Source organism: Leptinotarsa decemlineata, unplaced genomic scaffold (genome assembly GCF_025532065.1).
Source record: "Leptinotarsa decemlineata unplaced genomic scaffold, Ldec_3_MD MMD2_tig00003736_RagTag_RagTag, whole genome shotgun sequence".
Classification (NCBI taxonomy): Eukaryota; Metazoa; Arthropoda; class Insecta; order Coleoptera; family Chrysomelidae; genus Leptinotarsa; species Leptinotarsa decemlineata.
The window spans coordinates 5,600,945-5,617,874 of NW_027412593.1; positions in this window are offsets into that span (position 1 = coordinate 5,600,945).

Sequence of the window (16,930 nt, forward strand, 5' to 3'; positions counted from 1 at the left end):
AATGTGTGAAAAATCATTGGTAGGGCAAAATGGTGGTAGGGCAAAATGGCATACATATATTTTAAGCATAATTTACAAAGATGTTGTTCGGTACAAATTTTGCAAATGAAAGTTTTGGTTTTTTTGTCTACTCCTGCACATTCCGCATGAGCGAATAGCTTACATAAAGAGAATTGCAGTCATATTTCTCCAGGTTTCGAACTCCAGTACAGGAACAATAATTTTTTTGTCATTTGAACAATGATTTTTTTCTGCTTCAGATTCCGAATCAACCACGATTTTTTGATAACAGTTCTTTTTGCTTTTTCGGGGACTTTTTGGGTCATTTTTACTGTTTGGTTTCGATTGAATTTAGTGGACTTTCATTTTCCTTGACTCGAAACATAAAGTCCAACTGCTTCTCAAAAATTCGAAACACTGTTATGAACCAGAAAACTGCACACACCTCAGCAATTTTTGATGCTTTATAAAGCTCAGATCAGACCTTCGTTGGAGTATTCATCTCATGTATGGAGCTCAACCCCCAAACATACCCTGAAGCTGCTGGATTCCATTCAGAATAGAACCATCCGCCTGATTGGAGACACGAACATCACTTGTAACCTTGATAGTCTGGAACATCGAAAAAAGTTTGGAGATTTGTCTCTCTTCTATAGACACGTTCACGGGAAGTGTTCAAGTGACTTGACACATTCTATTCCACCAAGAGCGATACATATTAGAAATACGCGACGGACTGTGGCTGCTTATCGTTTCGAGGTTCAACTCAGTACACCTCGAACTTAACTGTTGAAAAATTCTTCCATTTGTAGAATGGCGTTTATATGGAATAAACTTCCTGAGAACGTTTTTTTCAAATGGATTTGATTTCCAGCTATTCAAATCCAATTTAAATCACTACTTATGCAACTGAAACTCTTAGCCAAAGTTTTATTATTTCTAACTAACGAAAATGTCAATTTATCTAATGAACAATGAAAAAGATATGTTGCTTGTGAAAATGCCAGATTCCAAAACACATATTGCACTGTTGTAATTGGGCAAGTAAACCTGCTGTTGTTAAGGCAACATTTATCTTTACGGCCATCCCATACTCCCCATAAAAAAAGAAAAATTTCGATTCAGACTTTTGGTATCCACAGAACGGAAATCAACTGTATATGAAGCCTCAACTGCAGGTAATGCGACAAAGAGGCAGACAAAACTCGTCATGTTTCATTCGAATGTGAGTACCTGGTATTCAAGAAATACCACAACAAGTATTTCGCTAAACATTTGCTTCTTTAGGCGTGTCTTTACTATTCAGAATCTATATACAAGTCAAATACGTTCGTTATCTCTTTCAGTTTGTTACATATTTTTAAGTATTTACATTTTTTGGTGCCCTGCTTTAGGCTAGTGCCTCTTCAGGGGCTATGTTGATTCATGAGTTAACTTTTACATAATGATTAAAGTTATTGAGTTAGTGTTTGTGTTATCTTAGTCTGAGTTTGTAGTTATTGTGGTGTCACTGTTTGTTTGTCCTGTGTTGTTTGGGTCCATTCGTGTGCTGGTCTTCTTCGTGGCTTGTCGTGTGTTGTCTCTGGTTCTGGTGTTCTTGATAGGGTTGTTTGTCTCGGGTCTTCCTCAGCTGCAGTCTGTTCTTCATCTGATTGCCAGCGGGAACTCGTCCAGGATGTCTTGGAACCTCTTCGGGATATCCTCCAGGGCTCCCAGTAGCCTGGCTGAAGGAAATGGGAGTTTCTTCCTTGGGATCCTTCACGCGCCCCCGCGCAGAATATATATACTTATTTGATGCTTTATATTTATTTCTACAATTTGAAGTATCTTAATTTCAAGTACCTGAGTTTCACCTAGCCAATTATTATTGAGGAAACTACTTATATGACCTTAAATTCTTTAGGAAAAAGTTCTCCCCGTGCGGCCAATATAAAGTTATGGGTAAGAGCCACAAGGTAACTTATATGCTACTGATCTATTCGACATAGAAATTTGTTTTTGTGATGCAGTCTTTGGAACCTTTGTTGTAGCAATGAATATTACTGGAGTTTTTTCCCAACACCAAACCGTTATTTTGACACCTCGACACGTGTTTCGATCACCAAGTAATCATCTTCAAGAGGAAGATTAAACTGAAAAGTTTCCAGACCTTGCAATACCTCAGGGAATTACTAGAGAAAAATATCGATGAATTCTTACTAATTTGTGTATGAAATAAAATCGGTTCCAGATAAAAGGTTGCTTTTATGAAGAACAAGAAGAAACGGCCATGGGAAAACCCTTGTCCCCCTACCTGGCAGACCTGTTCATGAATAGCTTCGAAATGGAAACCAAAGAAAAGTTAAAGTATTTCCCTAGGATTTGGCTAAGATATGTGGACGATATTTTCGCGATATTCGATACCAAAAAATCGAATATTGAGGACTTCGTTTCCCTTTTAAATAATAGATGTCCATCAATAAAATTCACGTATGAGTTAGAAATTAAGGTACAACTACCATTTCTTGACGTTTTGGTAATGAGGAGCCAATATGGAGGGTTAGAATACGATATATTTAGAAAAGAAACAAGCACGTACAGGTATATTCCTGACAGTTCACATCACTGTGGACAGCACAAACGTGCTGGGTTGAATTTTTTAATGCATCGTCTTTTGACTTTCCCTCTAACACATGATAGGTTCACAAAAAAAAGACGTACAATACAGGAAATAGCAGCCACTAACGATTTCTCGAGGGGTATTGTAGATTACATAATAAGGAAGAAGAAGTTTAGGTTAAGAATGAACGAAATCTCGACTTTCAGAAAGGACAAAAACCAAGATGAATACATTTCAGTTCCATACTAGGTATGGAGGTGGTTTTGGAAACAAGTCATACACTACACAGCCTTTTGGGAAGTCCAAAAGACAAAGTAGGAAATTCGGAAAAGTCTGGAATTTACGAAATTGAATGTAAGGACCGCGATGCAAAATATTATGGACAGACAAAAAGATCTCTTAAAGTAAGATACAAGGAACACATAGCACATTCAAAATATGGAAGACCTGAAAAATCAGCAGTCGCCCATTATATTTTGCAACAAAACCATTCCATAGACTTCAGTTCATTAAGATTTGTTAGACAAGTTAACAACAATAGGCAACTAGATGCCTATGAGAGTGTGGAAATAACATACTATATAGCTTGTTAAAATAATATTGGATTTACTGATTACTACATAAGGACACATTGTAGAATAAATTCAGATAGGAATATTGTGAAATTAAATTTTTTTTATATAGCTGAAAATTGTTTTATATATAACTATAACATTCAAACACTACATAAGGACATATTGTAAAATAATAGATAAGGCCAATTGTAAAATTAATTTAGGGTGGTATACCTGTATGGTTTACCTGTATAGTATACCTTCATAGCACAAATAGCGTTAGCTTAGGAAAGTTTCCAGTTCAATCTTCCTCTTGAAGATGATCACTTGGTGATCGAAACACGTGTCGCGGTGTTAAAAATAACGCTTTGGTGTTGGGAAAAAACTCCAGTAATATTCATTATTCTATACCTTAACATTCTATGGTTGTAAAATTAATATTCCGTATTATGTTATATAACTGGGACTTTTTTCTAATAATCGAGTTTCATTCAGTGTGAACTCCGTATCGGTTAGATTCACAAATCAATGGAAAAACTCAAGGTTAGAATAATTTTCAAAACTTCGGCCAGTTTTTTTCTTATAACAATTTTTTTAATGAATTATGCCACTAACTTTTTTTTTCTCTTCAGTAAGGTGAGTTTGGGGTATACTTTGTTTTCATACATCGGTTGGAAAACATATGTTTTGTGTTATTGAAGCACATCGTTGAATTATTTTGTAATACCAAATAACAAAAAAACCGGTAAAGAATAACTGGCAATTTGTAACTTATAAAGGGTTATCCATCCTAATATGAGGAATGGGTGATATACAACGATATTAGAAATTAGTAGCGGCGGTATTTTGGAAGAAAGAAGAGCAAGAAACAGTAAATCAGAAAAAATCATATTCGTGTTATGAAGTTATGAATGAATGTATATATGATATTTGTTTGAATATGTAGATTAATTCCAATTTTCTGCAAATTCGCAATAACGGATAAGATATCAAATTTATACCACAGATCCCCCAAGCATTGTAAAGAAAAGGACCGAGTTTCTAGTAGTATGAAAGTTTTGTTTTCATCAAGATTGTTCAAATTTCATAGAATTAGTTCTGCTGAATAATAATATTATTCGACTAGTTTTATTGCTAATGACACACCACAGAATTGCAAAACGTTCACCTACCGTGAAGAATACAGATGAAATTAACTGTTTCTTGTTGAAAAACTGTAGCCGATTTAAAGAAGACATTCCATCGGTCTGGCTTCCAAACAATTCCGTGCTTTCTATTTATAGCTCGGCGGGCGATCAATTGGAGCGAAATTTGAACTAACCGTTGATTTGTTTTGAATTTCGAACGGAAAAAAGTATCTCGACGACTGCAAAAATATAGATAATACAATTCATTCCTCTCTGAGAACATTCATTAGAACATTCGAACCTTGCCCAGTATCGAAAATTTTGAAAATTTTATGTTGGTAATATTGTATTTAGAGCATGCATACCGACAGTATAGAATTGAAGTGGAAATGTAGAACCTATTTCTTTACACGCCCAAATTAAAATTGCTTTTAGGAAGAAATTGTTTTGCGGTTGACACGATTTCAAATCATATATTATTATTTTCCAAGAAAATAGGATATAGTATTGAAGGATTATACAGGGTGTGTTTTGATTATAGCGAAATTTGGTAACTAACAACTTCCTTATTTCAACTGAAACACCTCGTATATTTCCACCATATAAGAGGCATCGGGATTGTAGAAAACTTTCACGTGATGAATCACTTGAAAAAGCTAATGTTTAGCGAAACATGTTGTGATATATTTTTTCAATAAAGTTTGTGGAGATCAAATCGTTTAGGTGTAGTTTGTGAAATTACTATGGATCTTCATCAAGTATCGGCCGAATCAATTAGAAAAAAAAAAGTTATTATAATTAGGAAAGCGAAGGAGCGAATGAAAAAGACAAGTATCAAGGTATCACAATAATAAAAGTTTTATAAAAAATTGAATAAATTTGAAAAAAAACACATAGTTATTTTTATTATAGAACAAAGTATTGAAAAAAAAATTCTTTATAACAATTTTTTTTTAAATGAACAATTAAAGAAAGAATAAAAAAAAATTTTTTCATTACCCTAAAGAACAATAAAATTTATGATTAAAAAAAAGCGGTTCCTTAATTTTAATATTCAGTTGCAAAAAACGATTGTTGATTATCAAACGCATTTTTAGCAACAAAGAAATTTTTTTAAAAAACCATTTTTTTTCTAAAAATCATAATTTGTTTCCATAATGCAAAAAAAAATTCGAATTGCTTATAAACAATGTATTTGTTTATAATAAATTTATTAAAAATAGCTGTGAAAAATTTTAAAAAATATTAATAATTAGTTTTCAGCCATGAGACATTAAAACAATAAAAAATTAGAAAAAAAAAATTTGTAATGTATTTTTTATAAAATTATAATTTTCAATTGTCAATAAAAAAAATTGAAAATAAAGATAACTTCACCAAAGGAAAAAAATGTCAGGGTTTCAGTTTAATAATTATAGGGATTTTTATATTAACTTTCAATTCAGACAAAGTTATTAATTACCAAATTTATAATTAACGTTAAAATTGTGATAACATTTTTTGACTGCGGATTATTGTTTATTGATGTATCCCAACATTACATGAATTTTTTCATTCCTTAATGTTTACATTTAATATGTTCAAATAATTTTTTTTATTTCTATTTCAGAGTGACGAAAAGCGCGCGGAAGCCAGACTACCCGCTTATGGCTCTATTTTCAGGGCTGTATAAAAATTATAAATAATCGAGATACAGTTTCGGGAGTCGAGACTTTTTTACGCAAATTCATTGATCTTTTCAAATCTTTCTTCAAATTTCCATACATGTATGTATGTTTTGAACCTTTATTTTCCCCCTTGCGGTGGAAATTCCTGATTAACTTTCTTGGTGCTTATTTAAGCTATACAAAAAAACCTACCTGCATATTTCAAAATTCTATGTTCAGTAACTTCAGCTGAACTTCAATATGAGAGTGTCAGACAATCAATAGGTACCCACCTATACAATACTAGCTGTTCCCCGCTCTTTTCCTGGCGTTACCGTGGGAACCTACCCTATGTGTTATTCCAGGTCATGATCTATCTATATACCAACTTACATTCGAATCTGTTGAGCTGTTTAGGCGTAAAAAACGTCAATTCATACATTACATTCATCCATCGTCGCAAACTTTACGCATTCATAATATTAGTAGGAGTAAGATCGGTAGGATTACCAATGTATTTCATTTTAATTATTTCACTTTTTTTTCTGATGCTTTTCAGTATGGTATAAGTGGGTACCTATTGATTGACTGACACTCTTATATTAACGTTTAGCCGAAGCTACTGAACTTAGAATTCGGAAAGATGCAGGTAGGTTTTTTGTATAGTGTAAATAAGCATTTAGAAAGGAAATCAGTAATTTCCACCCCGAAAGGGAAAATAGGGGTTTAAGATTGTATTGAATTTCGTCAGTTTTGAAGTTGGAAACCTGAAGTTTTGGGTTACTAAAAAAATATTATAATTATTTGTTTAAAATGGTCTGTCACGAAACTTAATGTGACAAACCAAATTCTACGCGGGTGAAGTCTCAGGCAACAACAAGTACAATATGAAATTGATACCCAATTCAGGAAAGAACTCACGTTATTGCGTTTGAAGACACCAAGTCCTCGATAGAAGTCAGAGTTACTATCCATCACTATATAGGTAAGCGCTGTACAAGTAAAGAAATACAGAAATGTTTCAACCGAGAGGAAATAGAAATCAACATTAGTAATAGAATAGATTAATAGAATAAATCCGCAGACTCAAACCAATTCTGCAGTATGTGCTTTGAGAAAAAAGTTCGCTCTTACAAACGGAATTTCAGGCACAAAAACCTGTTGACCAAAGGCCAACAAACCCGGATTTTTTTTTTGATACAGTTATTTCTGGCCTTGAGAATAGTCACTTTTTGAACTGTTGATATTGTTTGAAATAATCATACATTTTCAAATCTGAAAGAGAGAATGCTATGCATATTGATACTGCTAACATTCTCGGAAGTCAATGAAAGTGTATAGGGTGGGCCAAATTGTTTTCGAACTAGATAGATGAAAACTGATGGCTATGTCCGAGGGTCAAATCCAATGGCAAACTCAATGGTGAAAACCGCATATCGATAGCTATCATCGTTTCTGAATAACAGCATATTTTTCAAAAATGTGCATTTTTGAAAAGTTGCCGTATTTTTTTTAGTGTCAAAAATTTATTGTTCCTATGAAACATCTCCAAAGCACTTTCTTAAGTTGAAATCAAAGGAGTGAAAAACTTGTTTTTTAAACGGAATATCAATAATTATTGATGGAAAACTATTCTTTCAATAGACACCCTAATTATATTTCTCGTTCACATAAAAGGGTTTTCAAAAACTTTTTATTTGAACAGAGTAACAACTAATAACTATGAAATATAAGTAATGGCTATTACAAATCAATTGCACCTATTTATATATAAATTATTGCCGACTTTGCAGATATCAGCAAAATAATTGATGTCGTCTTCGGGTCATCGAACAATATCCTGCTGATGTAAGGGGTTATCGAACTGTAACTTCTCCATCCCCTGGGAAGTCTTGTAAGGGACGAACAATACTGAAGATGATGCTTCGTGTTCGGGAACTGGTGGATCATCATTGGATGGTTCTTTCTTCGTTTGCCTTTTCAATCTGTAAATTACGTATAGAATGAAGATGGTGATTGAAATATAAATGGGTCATGCAGAAATGGCTTTGATCACACTTCCTAAGCCATCTATGAGTCCTCTTTTGGGTCTACTGAGAGGATAAAGAGTCTGTAGCTTTTCCTTGGCAGTTTTCAGTTGGTACTTCAGTCCTTGATCGAAATTTTGCAAGTTGAAGAAATAAGGGTCACTTAGTCCGTTACGAATTGCTGTGGAGACGGCATCATATTGGGATTCTATAGCGAATATCTCTTCGTGGATGGGTTGAAGATCGTAGTAGTGGATGAAGTCGTGGGTACTAGTCTTGATCTTTGCTTGTCCCATCTTGAGAGGAAGTAGTCCTGGATTTGTCTTGAGGATCTGGATTTCGATCTCCTGTCCTCTCGTCAGATGAAGGGACGAAGAATTTAGTTATCTTATTAGGCAAATGTCTTATATTTTTCTTATTGACGTTTGCATTTTCTGTCTCGACAGTTACTGTTTGGTCTTTTTGGATGGATTTTGGGAAGAAGGGTGGTAGCAGTTTGTTTCTTTTCACTGTTTTTCTTGTGTACATCTTGGTGCAGAGTTTGTAGGTAATAGGAGTTTCTCTTTTCTTGTTTCTCTTCTCTATGATATTTGTTTTCTGTTTCTGTAAATCTTCATTGATTTTCCTATATATTTCCTTCGTTTTTTCCCTGTGTTGTTGGACGTAGTTGTTAATCAAGGCTCGTCTTATGTCGATATCGAATGGGTCTTGACTATTGAGATGTCCGTTCAGAATATCCATAGGTTTCAGTCTTGTTGCTGAATGGATAGAGTTGTTGTATCCTAGGATGGCATAGAGCATCTGTTCTTTGATATCTCTTTTCTTATGCGTATCTCTCAATATTATCAAGTGCTGGATCAATGTGGAATGGAATCTTTCGACTATCCCGTTTGACTGAGGGTTTTCTGGAGTGGTATAGTCAATGTTGACTTTATGTGTGTCAACAAATTCTTGGATCAGCCTATTTTTGAATTCCGTTCCATTATCAGTGACGATCATATGTGGTATTCCATGACGATTGAGCATTGCAGAGTGTTCCAAGAGCATTGAGAGTGTTGATAGCATTACATCCCTCTATTGGATACGCCTGGCCATATTTTGAAAATGCATCCACAATCGTCAGGAATTTTTGTCCACTAGCCTGAAAAGTATCCATGTGTATTATTTCAAGAGGCTTTGTTGGGGTAGGTGTCAGCATGAACTTTGGCATCTCTGGTCTTCGATCATACTTGTTGATTTGACAAGTTTCGCATAAGTTGATAGCTTCTTCGATATCCTTTTTTATATTGGGCCAATGATACAATCTTTTGATCCGAATTTCCGTTTCGGTGATTCCTCTATGATTTGTTTTTCCTTCATGCTGCTGCTTGATTATTTCTTTTTGTCTAGCTGAGCAATTGACATCTTCTAAAAGGCGGTTGCATTTTATGAGATCGAAAGAGGAATTCTTGAATGTCTCTCTCAAGATTCTGCACATGCTGGGGTAGAGTTCTTCATCTTCGAACATTAAAGCGTATTTCTTTCCCGGCTGATATTTTCTTTGAAAAAGTTGAAAATATTTTCGTCCATATTGTCGTTTCCCAACTTAGCATGGTATCTTCTTTTATTCGGGAATATTTCTTCTATCACCGTTCTTGCTGAGTTATAGCTTACTCGTTTGAAAATGACTTGGTTATTGAAGACATTGAGAGGTTTCTCTGATATTGGTATTTCTAATATTGGACTTTCTCTGGCTGTATGGTTGGTGATGTCACTAGTATCTTCGTCTGGGGTAACTTCCGGGTTCAGGTTCACGCATTCCTTGTCTCCTTCGGTTGGGGGTTCATTCTGAATTTTTTGTTCTTGCGGTATGGGGTCCTTATCTTCAGGAAAATGGTGATGAAAGCAATCTTCAAACAGATCGTTGATGATGTCATCTGCAGACTCAGGAACTTCTGATGGAGGATGGTTGAATAGAGATGCCTTGTCGTCATCGTAGTTTGCTTCATGGAGCTCCTTTGTATGTATCTCTATTCTGGAGAGCGCATCAGCGTTGGTATTGCTTGTGCCTTTTTGTAGACCACTTCGTAGTCATACTCTTCCAGCTTCAGGCGCCATCGGACCAGTTTTGAGTTTGGATCCTTCAAGGAGAAGAGCCACTGAAGGGGACGGTGATCTGACAGAATTTTAAATTTTCTGCCGAAAAGATACGGTCAGAAATATTCGGTGGCCCAAACTATTGCTAGCATTTCCTTTTCGATGGTAGAGTACTTCATTTCAGTTTCGTTCAGGGTCCTGGATGCATAAGCTATTGGCTTGTCTTTTCCTATGGGTCTTGGGACAGAACGGCTCCTATGGCTGGCATCTGTGGTCAGATTAATGGGCTTTGTGAAGTCCGGATACTGTAGTAGTGGTTCATTGGTAAGCAGGTTTCTACAAGTTTGAACACATTTTAGGAATTCTGGCGTATGCCCTATATGGGCATCTTTCTTGAGACAGGAGGTTAACGGTTTGGTAGTCTTGGCGAAGTCCTTGATGAATTTCCTGTAGTACCCTAGGTGTCCTAGGAATCCTCGATCTCTTTGGACAGTTCGAGGTACAGGATAGTCCATGATTGCTTTGACTTTGCTGGGTTTGGTTTCATCCCATTTGGAGTGACGATGTGTCATAGAAAGCTGACTTCTATTTTCAAGAATTCGCACTTGTCTACTTGTATTTTGAAACCAGTTTCTCGAAGACGTTGGAAAACTTTTGTGAGGTTGACCATATGCTCCTGCAGAGATGTAGAGAAGATGCTTATGTCATCCATATAAACCAAGCAGATAGTCCCTTGTAGACCCTTTAGGACATTGTCCATAACCCTTTGAAAGGTCGCTGAGGCATTTTTCAGTCCAAACGGCATACGCAGGTACTCGTAGTGTAGTTTTCGATGTTGAATGCGGTCTTAGGGATGTCCTCCTCTGCCATCTCTATTTGGTGGAATCCGCTTGCCAAATCCAGGGTAGTGAAATATTGACACCTTCCCAGTTTGTCGAGGATGTCAGAAATGTTCGGAATAGGGTAGCGGTCGTCTATTGTCTTCTCGTTGACTTTGCGGAAATCCACAACGGTACGCCATTTTGCTTTTCCAGAGGCGTCCAATTTTTTTGGAACGACCCAAATTGGTGAGGACCAGGGAGACTGGCTAGGTCTATGATTCCTTGGTCCAATAACGAAGTTATTTGCTTCTTGACTTCTTCCTTGTGTACATACGGATATCAGTATGATTTTGTGAAGACTGGGATTTCGTCTCTGGTTTTCATATGGTGTTTGACCTGATTGGTGAATGTGAGTGAGGGATCTGGATGGTGAAAAATATCAGCATATCTTCGCATAATTTTCTGATATGCATCTCCTCTTCTGGATTCAGGTGGTCTGTTCTGATTAGATCATCCATATTGTTGATCGGGTATCTGTTTCCTGATGGGATTATGTCAGCAGAATAGATATGATGCTCTTGAAGATTTATTGGGCTGCTGCGTACTGGTTCGGCTAGAACGATTTGGAGTTTATCTGGACTGAAGTTGACAATTTCCGTCCAGGCTAGATGATCACGGGCATCAGTGAGAGCTTCACGGATGTAAGCGCTTTGCAGTTCCTGTCTTGGTAACATGATAGTTCCATTCTTTTCCTTCCGGTAGTCGTACTTGGGTCACGCTGTCTGGCTCAATTGAATAGAGTAGAACTGGGTCTTATTGGTTTCGTAGTACTGGATTGGGAGAGAGGAGTATTCGGTTGAAAGGGAGGATTCAGGAAAATTCAGTTCAGCTTTGAGAAATTTCAGGTTGTCGAGTCCAATGAGGCCATCAACAGTTTTGTGGAATTTGAAGAGGTAGAATTTCAGAATGCCGTTTGAGTTAAACTCAGAAAATATGGGAATTTCTGCACTGTAATCTCGAGAATAGTTTTGGAAAATGGAAGTGACGACAAAGGGATCTTTTTTGATGCAATCTTTGTAATATTGGAAAGCTAATTCAGGATTGAGAAAGGATTTTTTGATCCGGTGTCAATGAGGAGTTTGAGGGGAGGATTTGCAATGGTTATATGAGGAAGTTCTCTCTTATCGTCGAATGTATGCAGTTCCACTATATTTCTTGGTTTAGTCCTGAATCCAATGGAAAATGTCATCTGGTTCCTGTTGGTCTTCTTGAACCTAGAATTCTTCAGTTGGTTCTTGATTGGGATAAGAGCAGGTTTCTTCAATGTAATAGGGGTTTGCTTCATATCCAAAGTCTTCGTCATGTTGCTCAATGTTGAACATGGGAGCTGGATTGAAATTTGGTCTTGCCTGAAATTGGGTTCTCATGCTCCTCGTTGGTCCTCCATAAGTATTTATGGTACTGATGCTCATTGGTGTTGGTTCTTGTCCGTTCTGCCTATTTGGTTGATTCTGTCCAAAACGTTGTGGTTGGACTGAAGGCTACATCTGTCTCTGTTGAGTATTTGGTTGCCAATGTGGTCTGAAGGTCGGTTGTTGAAATTGTGGTTGGAGTCCCATTTCCTGATGAGGTTGTTGTTGTCCGGATCGTTGAAAGTGTTGCATGGGTTGGTACATCCGCTGTGGTATCGATTGTTGGGCATATTGGTGATTTGCAGTTCTTTGCTGGGTCTGGAGTGGTTTTTTGGAGACTTGTGGGGGTCCAAACGTCCTTTGTAGATAACGGATATTGTTTTCTTCTTGGATGTACTGCATTGCTGTTGCCAAGACTATTGGTTTCATTGTTCTTATGGTGGATCCCATGGGCTCTCGTAGTCCGGCTAGGAATGTTGTTAGAGCTTGTTGTTGGAAAAAGCTTTTCTTACTGATCTTTATCGTATCATCGGCGGTATGTAATTCGATATAGTTTGATATTGTGTTTGAAAGTCCCATGACTTTTTCGTAAAAACGTTGTGGTGTTTCGTTCTGGTCTTGTCGCAGGTTTACCAAATCTCTTGTTGAGGAATTTTCATTCCGTTGGTCGGCGAAGTTTTGGATTAAGTTCCTTTGATGCTGTTCCACTCACTACATCCATGAACTGAGATGACGTCTTTGGCTCTGTCTCGTAGCTTGTTGAGTAGTCCTTGTATCAGTATATGGTTCGAAAACAACCGGGGTCTTCAGTATTCCAATATTCGTTCAGAATCATTGTTGATACGTTGATGAACTGGTATAATCCATTTGGGCTTCCATCGTATTCGGATACAATCTAAAATTCTTCAGGTTCGAATTGTTTTGCCATGTTGATGGGATTTAAAGGTTGGTCAATTGTTTGAGGAATAATGGATGGGCGAGAATTGGTACTTGAAGGTGGATTTGGTAAAACTAAGGTAGGGGGACGTAAAATAGTATTTGCAATTGATGAAGTTGAGTTCATTTGTGCTTACAGGATGACGATGATGGCTCGTTGCATATTCTTTCATCAAAAGCTTATTTCTATGTAGATATTCCTTGACAGACGATAGTGAAGAGGTATACTTCTAAGGACTCTTCCTCTATCCTACCGACTGCGCCAATTATATTTCTCGTTCATACAAAGGGTTTTCAAAAACTTTTCATTTGAACAGAGTAACAACTAGTAACTATGAAATATAAATACTGGCTATTACAAATCAATTGCACCTATTTTATATAAATTATTGCCGACTTGCAGATATCAGCAAAATATGCAGATATCAGCAAAATAATTGATGTCGTCTTCGGGTCATCGAACAATATCCTGCTGATGTAAGGGGTTATCGAACTGTAACTCCCTTCATATTCCTAAATTTTTCAATAGATTTCAAAATTACCTTTCTCAAAATGTAGCACACTTGAGCTTTTAGGCTTTTTCACGCACACTTTGATCAAGTAGGCTTCGGACGATGCGGCGATAAAACAGAAAAAAAAATTGTTCAATTGTAGTCATCAAATAGTGAAAACGTTTTTCACTGCAGTAATTTAAACGCATAGTTTCAATAAATTTATACTATATTCACTACTAATAAATGAACTTCAACAATAATAATAATAATGATAAATATTTCTTCAGAGAAGGCATACCAAATTTTCACCAGCTTCTTCCACACACAGACGACACCTTTTCTGAACGTTTTTGCTCAATTAATTAGTTTAATAGGAGAGAAAGAAGCAAAACTTTGAATCACTGCCGCTTTCAATTCGTATCTAGAATCATTCGGCAATTTAAAAATAGGATCTTCCAACCTTCTCAAAGGTAAACGTCCATAGGCGTTAGTCCGGTGACTTGGCCGATCAACGGTTGGATCCTTGGTTGGTTATCCATTATTAATATTTGCAGTCAAAAATTGGTTTGGTGACAATTGCAGTGTTGTGAAGCGAAACCCCGTCTTGTCAAAAATATAATTTTCTGAGCTCCATTGCTGACAATTTATCAACAAGGGGTTCAATATTTTTCCTTAAAATTTCTAAACATCTCTGAGATGTGACAGTGACATTATAAATGAACGGACCGATAATTCTACTCCTGAAAACACCTGCCCACACACTAAATCCAACTCTTCCTTGACTTCTCTGCTCCACAGTAGAATAGGGATTTTGTTGTGCCCGAGTATAAAAAAATGTAGCGGTTGAAAAATCCGGAACTGCTCACTAAGCTTCGTCTGTCCAAAACAATTTAACGAAAAATCACGCAATTGGTTACAACTTTCCAAGAACCACTGGAAAGAAGCCATGCGGCGTTCAAAATCTTTTGGTCTAAGTTCTGGCATGAATTTGTGTTTCCCTTCAATAGTGTCCAATTTGGCCCACTTTGTACTTTAGTAATGGCACCCAATGATGTTTGGAACATTCTTTCAATTAGTTATACTCTCTTCTACATAACATATTGCCAAAGCTGCCAATTTCCATCCTACTTATCGTTGGATGTGGTCTCTATCTTCATGACACTATTCGCAGTATTGGTAGTGGATGTACTTCAAATTTATACTCTTTATAATTTTCATGTTCATCCAATTTGAAATAACATTCAAATCACAATTCTAAAAGTATCAAAGTCAACCTTTTGATTGGTGCATTTTCCTTAATTATACCTAACAAAACTCAGTCTGTATTTACTGTTGGGGACGCAACGAGGTAATATGGAATGTGTCTTGTTTTTCAATTCAGTAATCTAATCAATAATTTCCATAATCTATGAATTCCCTGCCGTGAAACCTGATCGTTGCCTCTTGCAGATGTTGAGGACAAGACAACCAACAACACATAAGTGAACTGTATTCAAAAACCTTTTTTGAATGAGAACAGCACCTCACTTCATTCATAACAGAACACTTAAATTTTCATGAAATCTCCATGTTACTATGCTATATCGCAATTTCAAACGACCAAAAGTAGGCACAGTTTTTATATATCAACGGCACATCCAACTCTGGTTATCAACCTCGTGTTCTGGGTAGTCAGTGTTGATAACTTCCCGAGCCACCTAGAGCCACCGTCAGCTATGTAACGTTTCAGAATAATCCTGACTTCAGCTAGATAAATTATCTCCTCAAAAATATGTGGTCAAGGTTGGAATCGAACTCACTACCTTTCGATCGTGAGTCAGGCGCACTACCACTGCCTCAATTCACCGCTGAAGATATGGTATCATGTCCGCTTTTGAAAAGATTTAGGTAGATGTTCAATTCGTCAACTCGACTCTATGACAATTGATTTAACGATACGTTTTTTTCATTGAAAACATTTATTTTAAATGTATCTACTGTATTATATACATTTCATTATAAACAGGAACATTGCTAACCGCATTAGAAGAAACCAAAACAGTATTCTATATATATATAATATATATATATATATATATATATATATATATATATATATATATATATATGTTACTCGAAGATTCTCACGGATAAAGTATGATGAGCTGTTTTCTCGGGTTTCGCTCCGTGTTCTGTGTATTTTCTCCCCTAAGGGGAGAAAATACATAGAACACAGAACACAGAAAATACACATAAGGGGAGAAAATACACAGAACACGGAGCGAAACCGAGAAAAACAGCTCATCATATATATATATATATATATATATATATATATATATATATATATATATTATATATTATATATATATATATTATTATATATATATTCATAGTGAGTTTCACACACGTGGACTGTTCAAAAAATAAAGTGGATGTTCAAATTCCGCGTTCTTTCAATCAACGATTTTTTTTTATGTTTCAGCTGTTCAACATGTTCAGTTTGTTGGTGAGAGGCATAAAAGTTAGAAGTGTTTTGCGTGGATCGAAGAATTTGCGTCAAATTTTGTGTGAAAAATGGAATCTAGTGCTCAAAAACATTCGAAATGTTGACAGTTGCATACGATGATTGCAATCTGAGTAAGAAAAATGTTTACAAGTGGTATAAGCTTTTCAAAGAAGGTCGAGAAGATGTTTGTCTGAAGGTGGTTGACCATGTTTCGTGGTGCATTTCATTAGTTCGGACTTATATTGTCTAATATGATATAAATTGATTTAAAATCCCTGAGAGAATCTGTAAAAAAAATTAAAATATCAGCTGAGAAAACAATTTTATTAAGCAAAAAAGGTATATGGTCATGATATCGAAATCAAAGTGCAATCGTCCCATTGGAACAGCTCAAGAGAGCCAATACCAAAAAAGTACGCAGAGTTTGATCAAATTTCAGGGTTTTTTCGCTGTTTCTTTTCATTACTGTGGAGTAGTGCATCAGGAGTTCTTGCCACATGGTCGTACGGTGAATGTGGACTATTATTTGAAGTTATGCCGTCTTACGAGAAGGATTACGAAAAAAATCTGTATTGTGGGAAAAACAATTCATGGCTTTCGCATCACGATAATGCAATGCTCACTCGTCATTGCTTGTTTGTAATTTTTTTACCAAAAACAACACCGTAATTATACCTCAGCCACCATATTCACCAGATTTGACCCCAGCGACTTTTTTCTGTTCCAAGTTCTAAGAAACCCATCAAAGGA